This window comes from Moschus berezovskii, chromosome 24, assembly GCF_049115385.1.
Source record: "Moschus berezovskii isolate FMDL1 chromosome 24, NW_MosBer_1.0, whole genome shotgun sequence".
Taxonomy (NCBI): Eukaryota; Metazoa; Chordata; class Mammalia; order Artiodactyla; family Moschidae; genus Moschus; species Moschus berezovskii.
Genome location: NC_142483.1, coordinates 52120274 through 52137280, shown reverse-complemented (window position 1 = coordinate 52137280; position 17007 = coordinate 52120274).

Genomic DNA, 17007 nt, shown 5'->3' with positions numbered 1-17007 from the left:
GAAGTGGTGGCCTGTTGAACAAGTGGTGATCTAGCAGTATAACCGCCATCTAGTGTCAATTGGATGGACAGTTACATGTCAATGAGGTGATAAGGCATGCTAAGAGCAAGCTCTGCTTGACTATAAATCCTAGAATTGCCACTTTTATAGCAGAGTGTCCATGGGCTGGTTAGCTGATACATACAAGCCCACCGTTTTTCATGACACAACAGTCATCAGAGACGTTAGTCTCTATAGGGGATAAAACCAGCCAAGTTGGCCATCTATTTTGCATATGGTGATGTAAGTTTCCATGTTACTCTTTCCATACATCTCACTCTCCCCTCCCCTCTCCCCATGTCTATGTCTATTTTGCTGTATGGCTCAGGAAACTCAAACAGGGGCTCTGAATCAACCTAGAGGGGTGGGATGGGGAGGAACATGGGAGGGAAGTTCAAAAGGGAGGGGAAATATGTATACCTATGGCTGATGCATGTTGAGGTTTGGCAGAAAACAGCAAAATTCTGTAAAGCAATCATCCTTCAGTAAAAAATAAATTAATTAAAAAAAAAAAAACACAGCCAAGTTGCACCAGTTGCCATCCTTGAAATGTTCCCTCTCTAGTACCTACCTCATTGAGTCACTGTAAGGATTTGGAGAGTTAAAATACAAAAGTGCTAAAAATAGTGTCTGACACATAGGAAGCGCAATGTGAATGCTGATGATCATTATGATATCCCACTATTCAGGTACATGGTTCTGGGAACAGCCTGTTGCAGTTCTGGAAATTCACAGAGGATATTCACATCCTAAATGTGGATGGATGATGCTTTCCTGCCAGAAGGAGAAAGTGATCCCCAGGGAGAGGCTGGCACTTTGCACGGCTCTCAACACCCCAACCTTGCTCCCACTCACCAGAACTTCTTCCTCCCTCTTAATTAAGGCCTTGCTCAGCATCATTCAGAAAAGTACCTCATGCTTAATATGTGACTCATAGTCCAACCATTTGAACAGCACAAATGTTTCCTCTGCAAGAAGGAGCAGATGCTCTGGTGGAAAACAAGTAGAGAGAAATTAAGCAGGGAGCCTCAAAAATGCGGTGAAAGTTGGGGCTGAAAAAAATCACAAGTTTCCATAGACATGTTAGCTTATAGAGGCCCCTTATTTTTTAAGACACACCCATCATCAGAGACCTTTGTCTCCCAAGAAAATAAAACCAGCTAGAGTTGCATCAGCCGCCATCCCTGGGGTGTTGATCTGCCAGAGGAAGCTACACAGGGCAGAAAGGCTTCTCTCTAGGTAGCAATAAAAGAGTTATCATCTCACTCTGGTACTCCTTTGGGACCCAGAAAGGAAAAAAAAATAATCTAAGTCTGGCACCTAGGTACTTTCCTAAGTGGGTTGTCATGGCAACAGGGTATAGCAACTATTTTCAGGATTCTAGGACTTTGGCAATCCTCATGCGTTTCTCTGCCTCGGCTTCTATGTATGCAGAGACATATGGGTACCAGAATTGGTGCCAGAATGGAGAGGAGGATTTGAAATCCATGCCAGGATTCCTCCGGGTTACATGGGACCTCAGCCGACCTCACAGAGTTTAGCTTGCTCGGCACCACGGCCGATAGCATGACCCATCTGGTCGCACTGCCTGCTGGGGCTTCATCGTTCCAGCTGTAAAATAAGGAGACTGGACTCAGCAAGTGCAGAGGTTGATGTCAGCTCCAGAATGCTTAGAATCTCAGTAATTTATAGAATTTACTTTTGGAGTTCTCCATGGTTGAGCTTGAATATGCTGTTGTAAAGAAAAAAATCACCTTCATTGGTATCATTGTGTAATTACCTCCTCTTGATCAAGAACTTTATTTTTATTCAAAGAAAGCAGTTAGCTCATTGTGTATAACATACATAGTTAAGAAGGCAAGATTTATATGTATTGTGCACATATGTGTGTGTACTCACAGAAGCCTGTTTGCAAGGGTATGCGTGTCACTAGTTTTTCTTATGAAAATAATTTTAGATTTGTTAAAAGGCCCCAAAATAGGACCTCTGAGAGAGTAGAGAGACATCCCGATGTTCACGTATTTTCACTTTTTCATTAAATTTCATTTCTTTGATTTATGACTCTATGACATGCAATACCGTATGAACTGTATGTGAGTGTGTCTTTGTGTATGTGTGTGTGTTTGTGTGTGACACTGTGTATATACTGTGAGAGGCTGCAGCTCTGAGTCAAACTATTTCCCTCAAATTGAGAAATGACTGTGCTATTTATGAGCTCAGTAATGCACAACATTTTATCCTTGCACTTTGGACAGCATTTGACAAATAGCACATAATTAATAAATATTTGGAGGGGTAAATAAATGAATATAGGAATGAAATAGAGTAGGCCTACTTGAGTTTCTTGGCATCTGCTAAGAATACTCTGGGTGTCCCAGTTATCTGTTCCTGTGTAACAATCTTAAAACACAGTGGCAAAAAAATCATTTAAAATTTTATGCTCATGGACTCTATAGGTTAGGAATTCAAGAAAATACAGTGAAGGCAGATCTTTTGTGTCCCATAGTGTCTGGAGCCTCATTTGGGATGACCCTAGCATCTGCGGATGATTTTAAGGGCTGGAGATGACCCTAACAGCTGGAGATGACCGCAGTAACTGGGGATGCCCCTTGCAGCTGGGGGCTGGAAGATCTGGGGCTGAGGGAGCCAAGCTGGGTTCTTCACTCGTAATTTTGGTGCCTTGAGGGATTGCTTGAAGGCTTGGCTTACCTGGAACTCCTGTCCAGAGCTCCTACATGGGGATGGAGTTTCTGTGGGGACTGGCTTTGGAGAGGGAGGACCTGGAGCATCATCAGAACAGAAGCTGCTGGACTTCTTTTGACTTAGTGTTGGAAGAAACAGTGTCACCTCTGCCACCTTTCATTGGTTGTAAGTCACTGAAATCAGCTCAGATTCAAGAGGAAGTGAGAGTGCACAGCAGTGGCCAGAGGCGGCAGGCAGGGTGGGCGGCAGAGCACAAAGGACTCTGGTGAAGAATATGGTGCCTCGCTAACTTTGGGTTCTTGGCACTTGGTCTGCACCTTTTCAGAAAGCTGGTAGAGTGTACTTTTTGTCTTTATTATGGGATTACACTTCATTATGTTGAAGTGTGGATTTCTCCTTATTAGCCTTGGTGAATATCCCACAGTCAATTGAATCTTCCTTTTTTTTTTTTTTTAATGTCTCTTTAATTATGGGAAATTTTATTTTAATCAGATATTTTATACCTTCCATTTTTTGGCTCCTGGAACATTGTTTAGCTTTTGGCACTTCTGCTTCCACTCTCCCTGGCTTTCCTTTGATCGTGAATGCTATCTTCTTTCATCTCGTCTTTCACTTTCACTTTAATAACCAAAGTTGCAGCTGTGTCTTTCTGGTATTTACACCATCTGTTGACTGTTCTATTTTATTTGCTAAGTATTTGATACCAAATTATTTCTACTTGTTTCTTTCATTGTTTTAAGTTACTTTTATTGGAATATAGTTACTTTACAGAGTTGGGTTAACTCCTTTGCTGAGTTCTTCCCATCTTCCTGAGTCTTAGGACCAATTCTTTTCGGTATCTTCTGCATTGCAAAAGGCTTCTCTGGCAAAGATGCACTCTATAGAAATTGGATTAACAACTAAAACTTTCTCTTTGGTAAATCAAAGGAGGAGGACATCTCTGAATAATTCCTCATTAATGTGTTTCCATCACACACGTATGGTCTCATTTAGGTCGCTAGACACTGTGTGTTTGATATAATAACTATATTTTTCATGAGGACAGTCAGTCTCAGAGAGGTCAGGTTGCTTGCCCAGGGTTGTCGCAGACTGTCTTGGGAGTGAAGAAGTGGGGATTTAGAGGTAGATTATCTGATGTTGATGCCAGTGCTTTGATTGTGTGTGCTCAGTCGCTCAGTCTTGTCTGACTCTTTCCAACCCAGTGGACTGTAGCCTGCCAGGCTCCTCTGTTCATGGGATTTTCCAGGCGGGAATACTAGAGTGGGTTATCATTTCCTTCTCCGAGGGATCTTCCAGACCCAGGGATTGAACCCACGTCCCTTGCATCTCCTGCATTGGCAGTCGTGTTTACCACTGCACCACCTACAGTATTGCAACACTACATTCCCGAAAGTACATCAAGGTCCAGACTCTCATATAAACTTTGATCTTCATTTGAGCACTCTGACAAGGAAGATAATGTATTTAAGAGAACCTATCTGAGCACTGTGATTTTGCTTCTGCTTGCTCGAGTGTATCTCCTTTCCCAGAGAGCTGCTCACCTGAGGTCACCAAAGCAGTTTCTGTCTACATAGTTTAATAGACCTGTGACCAGCGTAACAGCTATTAACAGCCTGTTAGTAATTATTCACTCATCTCACATGCTAGTAAAGTCATGCACAAAATTCTCCAGCCAGGCGTCAGCAGTATGTGAACCGTGAACTTCCAGATGTTCAAGCAGGTTTTAGAAAAGGCAGAGGAACTAGAGATCAAATTGCCAACATCTGCTGGATCATGGAGAAAGCAAGAGAGTTCCAGAAAAACATCTATTTCTGCTTCATTGACTATGCCAAAGCCTTTGACTGTGTGGATCACAATAAACTGTGGAACATTCTGAAAGAGATGGGAATACCAGACCACCTGACCTGCCTCTTGAGAAACCTGTATGCAGGTCAGGAAGCAACAGTCAGAACTGTCCATGGAAAAACAGACTGATTCCAAATAGGAAAAGGAGTACGTCAAGGTTGTATATTGTCACCCTGCTTATTTAACTTATATGCAGAGTACATCATGAGGAATGCTGGGCTGGAAGAAGCACAAGCTGGAATCAAGATTGCTGGTGGTGCAGATGACACCACCCTTATGGCAGAAAGTGAAGAGGAACTCAAAAGCCTCTTGATGAAAGTGAAAGAGGAGAGTGAAAAGATTGGCTTGAAGCTCAACATTCAGAAAACGAAGATCATGGCATCTGGTCCCATCACTTCATGGGAAATAGATGGGGAAACAGTGGAAACAGTGTCAGACTTTATTTTTTGGGGGTTCCAAAATCACTGCAGATGCTGATTGCAGCCAGGAAATTAAAAGACGCTTACTCCTTGGAAGGAAAGTTATGACCAACCTAGATAGCATATTAAAAAGCAGAGACATTACTTTGCCAAGAAAGGTCCATCTAGTCAAGGCTATGGTTTTTCCCATGGTCATGTATGGATGTGAGAGTTGGACTGTGAAGAAAGCTGAGCGCCGAAGAATTGATGCTTTTGAACTGTGGTGCTGGAGAAGACTCTTGAGAGTCCCTTGGCCTGCAAGGAGATCCAACCAGTCCATTCTAAAGGAGATCAATCCAGGGTCTTCATTGGAAGGACTGATGCTAAAGCTGAAACTCCAATACTTTGGCCACCTCATGCGAAGAGTTGACTCACTGGAAAAGAGTCTGATGCTAGGATGGATTGGGGGTGGGAGGAGACGGGGACGGCAGAGAATGAGATGGCTGGATGGCATCACCGACTCGATGGACATGAGTTTGAGTGAACTCCGGGATTTGGTGATGGACAGGGAGGCCTGGCGTACTGTGTTTCATGGGGTCGCAAAGAGTCAGACACGACTGAGCAACTGAACTGAACTGAACTAACTGAGTAATTATTCAGGCAGAGCTAGACAATCTCTTGTACCAAGGCTTTTATCATGAATTTTAAGTCATTAGATTAATAAATAATAAGCTACCTACCAGCAATATTCACTATAAAATTCCACACTTCAAATGTGCTGGCATATGTCATTAAATATATTTATGTTCTCCAACTGAAGATCTGAAGCAGCTTTCTCGGAATACTGCCATGCCCTTGAACTTAAAACAAGCTCAGGGAACACAGTACTCTTCTTCTGACACCAGGATTCAATGTCCAGTTGCCTTGAGGTCGAGAATGAAGCGTGTGTACTCATTCAAGAAACACTGCTGCAGAATATCAAGTCTCCCTCCCTTTACACGTCTTACTATATTCAGTAAGCTGAGGAACCAAGAGAAAAAAGGGGGGGCCTTCTTAAGTAAGATGCTTTATTTGGACCTGTGGGCCAAATTTCTAACAGCAGAGGAGAAGCAGAAATTTGGACAGTTACCTAGAGAATAGTTGGCCTACCTTCATAAGCAATTCTAGATAGTATATACCAGGAAAACAAATCAGCTCCATTTTCATTTCTGATATGAAGTACAAGGATTGAGAACTCTTAAGTCAAGTGTTTAAAACCTGCAAATCTATGAAAACTTTAAGACCAGATATCAGGCTCTTTTTATTTTCTTTTTTTTGTCCTCTTCAGTATTTCACATCAAAATAGTCGACTTCCTGGTATTCAGTAAGTAGCTAATGCATGAATGAAAAAATAAATGAACTTTATATCTCCATAGTGTTTTTGTAGTTAACAGAGTAAATGTACTTTATGTACATTATGCCCTAATAAAAGTGGCAGAAATTAGTGCTTTTGTCTCCTCACAAATAAGCAGGGCACAAATATGGAGGGGAAAAAAAGAGTTTTGGAGCAAAGCAGGCCTATTGTAAATTTTACCTCTCTCCCTATATTAGCTTTTAGTTTGCAGTTTGTTCTCCAAGCTCTGTTTCCCTTTGATAAAAATATAAAATTCTATAGTAAAACATAAATAACAAGTATCCATCCTGTAAATCCCCCCAAAAATCCTGTAAATCTCTCTGTCCCAAATGCTCTCTTAACGTATGGAAATCTTGGTCTTGTCTTAAGACAATTGAAAGGGTGTTTAGTTACTGTTTTTGCTGTTAGATACAGATTAGAGTCTGTCAAGCTTGAGGCATGTAAGAGAGTCTGGTCAGTTCAGTCGCTCAATCGTGTCTGACTTTGCGACCCCATGGATGCAGCACGCCAGGCTTCCCTGTCCATCACCAACTCCTGGAGCTTGCTCAAATTCATGTCCATCAAGTCAGTGATGCCATCCAACCATCTCATCCTCTGTCTTCCCCTTCTCCGCCCACCTTCAATCTTTCCCAGCATCAGGGTCTTTTCCAGTGAGTCAGCTCTTTGCATCAGGAGGCCAAAGTATTGGAGCTTCAGTATTGGAGCTTTTTTGGAGCTTCAATATTGGAGCTTTATTTTGGAAAGACTGACAGGTTTCTTCAGGGAAGTTTCCCCTTTTAATTGAATTACAAAAGATATATCATCGAAAATTTGGAAAAGGAAATTTTAAATAAACCACAACCCCATTGATTTTAACACAGAAATTTTATTTTCTGTGTACTATATTCATTTTAATGAGCATTATAGCAAAAGCCTCTTATCCTTCTCCATCAGAAAGCAGACAGAATAAAAACCACAGCCACAGAAAGCTGCTGCTGCTGTTGCTAAGTCACTTCAGTCGTGTCCGACTCTGTGTGACCCCATAGACGGCAGCCCACCAGGCTCCCCCGTCCCTGGGATTCTCCAGGCAAGAACACTGGAGTGGGTTGCCATTTCCTTCTTCAATGTGTGAAAGTGAAAAGTGAAAGTGAAGTCGCTCAGTCACATCAGACTCATAGCGACCCCATGGACTGCAGCCTACCAGGCTCCTCCCTCCATGGGATGTTCTAGGCAAGAGTACTGGAGTGGCTTGCATTGCCTTCTCCGCACAGAAAGCTAACCCTAACCAAACTGATCACACGGACCACAGCCTTGTCTAACTCAATGAAACTATGAGCCATGCTGTGTAGTGCCACCCAAGACGGACGGGTCATGGTGGAGAGTTCTGACAAAACGTGGTCCACTGGAAAAGAGAATGGCAAACCACTTCAGTATTCTTGCCTTGAGAACCCCATGAACAGTATGAAAAGAGAATCTAATGGAAACTGTTAATTCATCTTCCTTGCTGACCTAACCTTTCCTTATTACTCATGTATTCCTACTGAAGGGCTGCGTTGAGTCAATCAGAGTTCAAGACAAAAGCAAATTTCAGTAATGCTGATCTTAACTTAAAATTTTGATATGTGTTTTAACATAAATTTTTTGCATTAATTGTTATGCTTGAAAATATTACATTAAAATTATTTACTTTATTTATTTTTCTCATTTGACCTCCCTGGTCTTTGTTGAGGCACACAGGCTTAGTTGCCCTGTGGCATGAAGGATCTTTGTTCTCCAACCAGGGACCGAACCCACGTCCTGTGCATCTGAAGGAGGGTTCTTAACCACTGGACCACTACGGAAGTCCTTGTTTATTGTTTTTTTGCACTCTTAAATTTTATACCTAAGGTGACTGCCTCACTTGACTCACCCAATCCAGGCCCTGCCATCCCACTTTCTCCTCTAATATGTTCAGTCTCATTTTTCATCTAGTATAATGTCAATCTAAATCTGCCTTCAGCTAGCAGATACCAGAATTATTCTAAGAATAGGTGAGACTTCTCCCATTGGCTCTTACAAGCCCTGGCAATAGAATCTCCTACTTTTTCGTGACATTGAAAATCTCCAGGCAGAAATTAAGGACTGCTAAACCCAGAGTTTACACTGGGAAGCTTTTTTTTTTTTAAATTATTGTATAGTTGATTTACAATGTTATGTTAGTTTCTGCTTACAGCAAAGTGAGTCAAGTGTATGTGTGTGTTTGTGTGTTTATATATCTCCCCTCTTTTTTAGATTCTGTTCCCATATAGGTCATTACAGAGTATTGAGTAGAGTTCCCTGCTGTGCTGTACAGTAAGTCCTTATTAGTTATCTGTTTTATATATAGTAGTGAGTATACGTCAGTCCCAATCTTCTAATTTGTCCGTCCTTTCACCATTTCTAAGGGGCTTCCCAGGTGGCTCAGTGGTAAAGAATCCGCCTTCCAATGCAGGAGATGAGAGAGATGCAGGTTGGATCCCAGGGTCGGGAAGATCCCCTGGAGGAGGAAATAACAACCCACTGCAGTATTCTTGCCTGGAAAATCCCAAGGACAGAGGAGCCTGGCAAACTACAGTCCATGGGATCACAAAGATTCAGATGCAACTGAGCACATGTGCCCACCAACCTTTCTAAAATGGGAGTCTTTTGCTTGCTTTGATTATTTGCAAGGGATTTTTTTTTGGGGGGGGGAGGGGAGTTGTTTGTTTGCTTTTTGTTTTTATTACTTTTGCAACAAGCTCTGGGCTGTCTCAGTTAGGGGTTCAGGATTCCCTTCCCTCAAAGCAGCCATGTATTGTTGTGCTAATCACTCCCCAGAGATGGGGCTTATAAGACAACAGACGCAACAAGTCTCATGTCTCCTTACCCTTTATCTTGGGGCAGCAAGATTCAAGATTCTCAGGGTTGTCCAGAGCCCTAGACATCCCCTCCTCCATTTTTCCAAGAGTATCAACTGAAAATGCAAGTCAAGTAGACAGGAACCCAGCGACACTGCATGAGCTCAGCTCTGTGCTTCTTGCCCAGGATCAGCACAGCCAGAGTCAGAGCTTGATAGATTTATAGCTGGGATCACAGAGGGTCACTTCATTGGCTACCTTGCTGACAAAGAAATTAAATGCTGGGCTTAATACTGATAATAGAACTCATTTTGGCAGAGGCTTAAAAATGAGAAACCAAAATTGACTCAGTAAGGGAAAAAAAAAAACTGAAGTATGACCAGTAAGAATAATTTGGTGGTAATTCACAATAATTAGCATTCATTACCTACTTATGAGGAGTCTAGTACCGCTCTGAGTTGTTTTGATATAGTTGACTGTTGCAGTGACCTTAAAAAATAGTCACTATTTTTAGATTTGCTGGAGGTCAGTCTTTTGGATCATGAGCTCTGGTGACTCCAGAATCTTTGCTCTAGTCACTGTGATATATACCCCTAAAGATATTAAGGAAAAGGTGCTTTAGGAAAATTCCAACAAGCATTGTTAGCATAGAATTTTGGTTAATGGATACTATTATGGAATGAATGTTTATGTCCCCCCACAACTCATATGTCCCAGTCCTTAATTGCAAACATGGTGGTTTTGGAGGCAAGGATTTTGGGAAGAAATTAGGGTTAGATGAGGTCATGGAGGCAGGGCCCATGGGATGGGATTAGCGCCCTTATAAGAGGAAATACAGGCACTCTGTCTCCACCAGATGAGAACACATTTATAATAGAAGGCAGGTGTCTGCGAGCCTGAAGAGGACCCTCCACAGAAACGGGATCTGCCAGCATCTTGACCCTGGGTTTCCCAGCCTCCAGACTATGAGAAGTCAGTCTGTTGTTCCATCCCCCTTGTCTATACTGTTCTCTTATTGCAGCCTGAGCTGACAAAGACATGTTTGGGTATCTATCTGAGGACAGTGGAGAGTTCCAAGGTCAAGATTTTGGAGGACAATGTCAAGCAAAGTTAAAGATCATTAGCCTTTTAATTGCAAATCTTATCAGAGCCTTTAATAGGCTTTTTAAAAAGTCAAAATGTTAGTCACTCAGTTGTGTCCGACTCCTTGCAACCCCACAGGCTATAGCCCAGGTCCTCTGTTCATGGGATTCTCCAGGCAATAATGCTGGGGTGGGTTGCCATTCCCTTCTCCAGGGCATCTTCTTGAGTCAGGGCTCGAACCCAGGTCTTCCACACTGCAGGCATATTGTTTACTGCCTGCACCAACAGGGAAGCCCAGGTGAACCATTATTCTTTAAAACAGGGGTTTTGAGTGCAGTCAAAAGGTATTTGACTTGGAATATCCCTCTGAGATGGATCGCTCCTTCTAGGTTGCAATTCAGTTTGCTCTGGCACCTTACGGTTTAACTCCCACTCACTGGATGGCAACCAGAAGGTCACTACCAAGGACAGTGGTACACAAGTGCAGTGTGGAATTCAGCCTAATTCCAGGGTGTCACACCAGCCTCTGTGTGCATGAGGGATGTTTGACTAAGTTGGGCACATGCACCAGCCTCAGCCAGAAAGAGAGAACCATGAGGTAGGGTGGGGGTAGCAGCTGAAGGAGCAGGTGATGGCTCAGAGGAGCACACAGAATCACTGGAGTTTCCGAATGGGCTCTCGCTGCCCCCAGCAAAAGGAAAGGAGAGATTAAATGGAGCCCGCTGTGTCTGTGGCTAAGTCCCATCTTCAAGGAGATGACTGCCAGGGTGATATCACAGGTCAGTGGTGTAGAAATTTGGCAGAGGTGGCATCGCTGTGTTTACCAGCATGCAAGCTACGAGCGGAAATCCCAATATGTAAATGTGGGAGTGTGTGCAGATGGGTGTGCGTGTGTGCACATGCTGTTTGTTAGATCCGCTACCCACGAAGCAGGAACAGAGTTTAAAAGGTGAGACTTAACATGACATTCAATGCACTAGGATGTAGTTTAATTCTTGCAATCACATTTATTAAGCGAAATCCCCACATGCACAGTCTTCTCACACATACGTGAAAGAAATCAAATTGCCCATGGCACCCATGGGAGAGCAGTGCTATAACTCAACTTCCAAAGCAGTTGTCAGATCTCTGGTAATATCTCAGACCAGAGCCTTGCCTTTTATGTGACAAGAACTCTTAAAAGCCTGATAGCTTGTTCTAGGGGGAAAAGTAGAAAATGGAAAGATGGAGTTTATTTGAAGTTAAAGTTGAGAGAAGAGGAGAGGCAGACAGTTCATATGAATACGTGACATTTTCTCCATATGCATTTTTATTCTTTGTTTGTCAGGCAGAATGGTACCCCAGGTAGGGCTGGTCTCAAAGCAGGTGCTCAGAGTAGCTGAGTTGTATTGAATTAACTTGAGTTGAAGCTAATTGAATCATATAGAATCAGATAGATTCTGAGTGTTCACCTCTGTCCAGGGAAATTTGATTCAGGATTGATCTTAGATCAAAGAGAGACACACCCAACACAAGGAAGAAGTGAGATTTGTATCCCAGGCAAGAGTTGCTAGTAAGCAAGAGAAGGTCTCAGTTCTTCAATCCAGAACACCAGCCAGATCAGAAGAACATTTCAGAGAGGACACAGATCTGAGGGATAGAATAACCTGGAGTTTGAGTGTGGGGGAAATGCCAGAATCCCCGAGCTCAGGGCAAACCTTGTTGGTAACGTATGTGTGTGCTAAGTCACTCAGTCATGTCAGACTCTTCTGCGACCCCATAGATTGCAGCCCACCAGGTTCCTCTGTCCATGGGATTTTGTAGGCAAGAATACTGGAGTGGGTTGCCATTTCCTACACCAGGGGATCTGATGGTGGTAGGTTATTTGAGTAGAATATTTATAGTAGTCTAGTCACTTGGTCAGGAATGCTAACCAGAGGACCTGATATTCAGAGTACGCAGCACTACTTGTAGCTCATTGTGGTGACCAGTATTTTCCAAAATTGAGCAGCGAGTGCCAAGAGAACTACTGGGCAAATGAAGTCAGGCTAAGGGTGATTGGAGGCACTGATCTTGACAATCCTCACCTCTCTCACCGTACATTAGCCAGAACATTTATAAATGATAGGCCTGCTTCCTTCCTGTGCATATATGTGGTTGAAGCACATGAGCCAAAAAACCCATCTAGTCTTGTTAATTCAGTTGATTTTCACAAAAATAATTGATCCGTCAGTTTTGCTACTTATTTTCCCATTCGGAAGCGGGGGTTCATTTGAATGTTGAAAATGGTGCAGCTCTGCAGTCTTGCACCAAGTCAATCACAGAACCCCAAATCCAACATGCTCCTTAAAAGAGTGAATCCTGGGGCTTCCCTGGCAGTCCAGTGGTTAAGACTCCAGGCTGCCAGTGCAAGGGGTGCAGGTTTGATCCCTGGTCAGGGAACTAAGATCCCACATGCCGTGTGACATGGTCAAAAGATTAAAAAAAAAAAAAATACTGACTCCGTCCTCCCACCTCAAGGCTGTATTGAATGGACCTCAGAACAATTATAAATGTGCCAGAATCATTTAAAAACCTCCAGCATTGCACGTCCCTGGGTGAACTACTACTTAACCTCTCAAACCTTCCACTTTCTCATTTGTAAAATTTGGCCGAGAGTAATCGCCAGCATGCACCTGATGGTCACTGTGTGACAAGTACTGTTCTAGATACTCTGTATAAGTTCAGCTATTTTATGAATTCACACCCCTGGAGGTTAACTGATTAAGACCTCACTTTCCACTGCCGGAGTAGTGGGGTGGATCCCTGGTCAGGGAGAAAAGTTTCCACGTGCCTTGGTGCGGAAAAAAACACAAAACATTAAAAAAAAAAAAGGAAAAAAAACCCAGAAGCAATATTGTAGCAAAATTAATGAAGACTTTAAAAAAATTAAGACTAGATGTGGAAGTGTGGAAAGCCTAAAGAACTCATCCCAGCCTGGTAACACTGCATCTAGGTGAGGACAGCAGCATTTGAACCTAGGCCGTCTGGTTGCAAACAGCACTGGATTATGCTTCCTCCCAGGTAAAGTGACTCGTGTGTGATATGAACATACGAGATGCAAAACAGGCACACAGGAGGACCCAGAAAGCATTCTTTTCGCCTCCTCTTGTTCAGGCCTTCCTGCCAGTCTCATACCAGATTACGGGCAGGAAAGAAACCCTGAGGTCCCTGTGCATTTTAACTCCCCAGGGGATTCTGTCAGAACTCCAAAATTAAGAACCTTTTTGTCCTGTGAACCCATTTCACAGGTTTAGAACACTCATTCTCAGGAGACATTTTCCTGACCTCTGCCTCATTCAAACTTGAGGGACTTCAAGGTGTTCCTCTTTTGTTCTATGAAGAATTCTGTCACAACATGCCTGGGAGTTTGTGATTATGTCAAACATGCCAAGTTTGGTCGAAAATGATCTGGATCTCTGAAGACTTTATTTTCTTCCAGTGTTTGCTCGTACAACCATTGTGTGACTAGATGAGCAGATATTTCCTGACAGCAGTACATTCTGCTTCTTGAGTTGCCAAGTACTATTTCCAAAAATTAGGTCTGAGTGTGATGAGCTGATGCATTCTGATTGATCCATTACCTGTGGATTCATATGCTCCATTGCTGGGTTTTAGTTATTCTCACCAGCTGGGACTTCTTTATAAAAATCTTAAGGCATTCATTGCAACCCTAGCAGATACCCTAAAAATATGAAAGATGTCAGATCAATCTAGAACCATTCAGTGTCCTCACAGATTACTGGGAGTTTAGAGGATTGGGCAGCTTTCCTTTCATGATCAAGGATGAGAAATACACTTAGAAGTACCATCATTTTTTTTTAATAACTATGTGACTCTAACCTCTGTGAATGCTTATGAACCATTTCAAAGCATTTTAGTACAGTGGAAAATAAGACGAATAAATTAGAATCATATATCTATGAGGAACTTAAAGATTCATGTTTTATTTGAATAAAATTGGTAAGTAGACATTCTGTAATATTTTCAGAGCATGAAGAAAATGCTACCCCTCCTTCCCCCATGGATGATGACATTTTCAGTAGGACTTTGGAAAATTCTCTTAAGCCCTAGAATTAATATTCATAATTTTATCATCACATTTTGTGGGGAAGAGATTCACACCTTCCCTCGGCCAGCCCCAGATTCATCAAATGGCATGTGACATAGTGAACTAAGGATGCAAAGCTAGAAAAAATAGATGCGTGATCAATGTTCATGTCTGTACTGAATGGGAATTTGGCCTGCACGTATCTTGCTATTTTTTTTAAGTGGTTCTTTCAAAGCCCTTTGTTGAGTGTCTAAAATGTACCAGGCATAGTGCCTGGTGCTCAGAATGTTGTGAAAGTTCATATCCTTTTCCTTAGGACCTAAGTCCTAACCGGGAGCTCTTTGCAGGTTTGCATTCATTCCTCCACGTGCTTGCCTCCCAAGCTGGCTATTACTCCAGTCTCTGTGCTTTCTTGTCATTCAGGGTGGCTTCCCCGACTCTCACATGCCCTTCCCTTTTCCTGGACCTCTCTGAGGTTCAGGAAATGATGGGGTGGGTTTTGATATTTTTTCAAGTCTGGGAAGAATCCAGACTCTCTTCTAGCATCATAAAATTCAAGAGTGACAGGCAGAGAAAGTTAATCTTCACAGTGCAAAATATCTGATCGTATGTTTGATGCTCCTGTGTGATTTCACCCCTCTGTGAAGACCTAAGGCCCCGAATTCTTCCATTCTCAAACTTAAACCCCTACCTCCATTCTAGCTTTATCTTGAAGACCTTTGAGTTGGACTTTGGAGTTGTAAGGAAGGGAGATGGTAGAGAAGAACTATGGAGCCTCTTGCTGACTTGGGGACGTGGAATTACCTAAATCTGTTAACGAAATGAAGATCATGGACCATGGAGAGAGGAAAGTCACCTATATGCTGAGTAGGCAGAAGTCATTTTGAAACTTCCACCATCAAATAGACTATAATTTAATATTTGATTGTTAGATAAAGAGCATGTTAAACAGTTTCTAGAAATCTGTGTGTACCCCATGATGTAACAGGTCAGTTACAGAAATACTACCACCTCGTTCTTTTACAGTGTAACTAATTCAAGCAATTCAAAAATCAATTCTTGAGGTTGAAACGTGGGAGTCAGTTAGCGTTAGTAATCTTTAGATAATTGATTTAATAGTACTTTTGCCAAAGTTGAAGAAGCAAGTGCCCTGTCAAGGGAGGGAATTGGCATAATGGTACCAGAAAACCTAAGCCAAAGGTAGTTACAACTTGGGACTTCCCTAATGGTCCAGTGGTTAAAACTCTGCACTTCCAGTGCAGGGGGCATGGGTTTGATCCCCAGTCAAAGAATTAATAGTTGGCATACCACCTGGTGTGCCCCCCCCAAAAAAAAATAATTAATTAAAAGTTACAAAAACTACCACTTGAACTCTGAACTTTAAGGGAGGGAGAATGAAGGAAATAAACCATGAAGATACTTAATAAGTAACAGAGCCCAATTCATGGCATGGTGGGAGAGAACTTTAAGGATAAAATTCTATTCCATCCATTTATTCTGATGAATCCATGAAGTTAGCTCTCAGATTAAAGTTAATTGCAATGGCAATTTCACATTACAAATCAATTTCCCCCTAAATATTTCTCTGTGTCATTGACTCTGAAATATTTAAATCCAGTGCTCATTTCGGCTTAAGGATCCACAGCTCTTGGGAGATTTAGCTGCTGCTGCTGCTCTCAGGTCTAATGTTGCCCTAATTTTTCTATTTTCTTCCACTGCACAAGTCCTCAGTTTGAGCATTTGCAAGGTAGAATCTCTTAATTATGCCAACATTTGTCTCTAAAAGGAGAGTCGACACTTCCCAGTCAATGCACTGATTTTTTCACTTAAGATTTTTTCTGAAATGGATTAAGGGAAGTTTGCTCTGGATTTCAGATTATATCAACTGGAATTTCAGATTATATAAAATAAAATCGTCTATGTTCATTCAAGACTCCATAATCTATCATTTTGACCAAGAACATAATAGGGAATGTTTCTATTTACTATATAATATTCTTGCAACATCTGTTTTAGAGACAAGGATACATTCCAGAAAGACATTGTTTCATATCGGTAGAGTCTCTCAGAAGCTTACTGTTATTTAGGCCACTGTTCGGGAGAACAAGATGAATCAGCAGTTTTGTTTCTAATCCTTAAATCAGGCAAATATCAAACAGTCTTACTAGTGACTCGGTTTCCATCATACAGATTCCAAGCAACTCTCATCCTGCAAGTCTGCTAGATTTGGAGGCACCGTGAGCCGAAGGAATTGCATCCTCATGTAGGAAGGAACTTGACAGGACTGGGGCAAACTGTAAACCACTTTCCAAGCCACCCTGTAACTCACTGTCATGGAGGACCCTTCCGTACTTGATCTTACAGACCGAGTACAATTCCTAAGACCTCAGGTCCACCTAAAGCCAAGTGAATGTCCTTGGTTCAGCATAGCTGTAGGTCATGCACAGCTGGGCCGTATCTCATCCACCGTTATTCTGTGCTGGTCTCCTGTGATGATGCATACAGTAAGAGGTTACCTATGTTTCAATTTTGAGGCTTATATTTTGATAGGATTTACAAATAGCACTTTTAGAGAGTGATTTTAAAATTTCTTTATCATTCATGGCAAGCACCTCCTGTCCTCTGACATTCTTACAAAAGCAA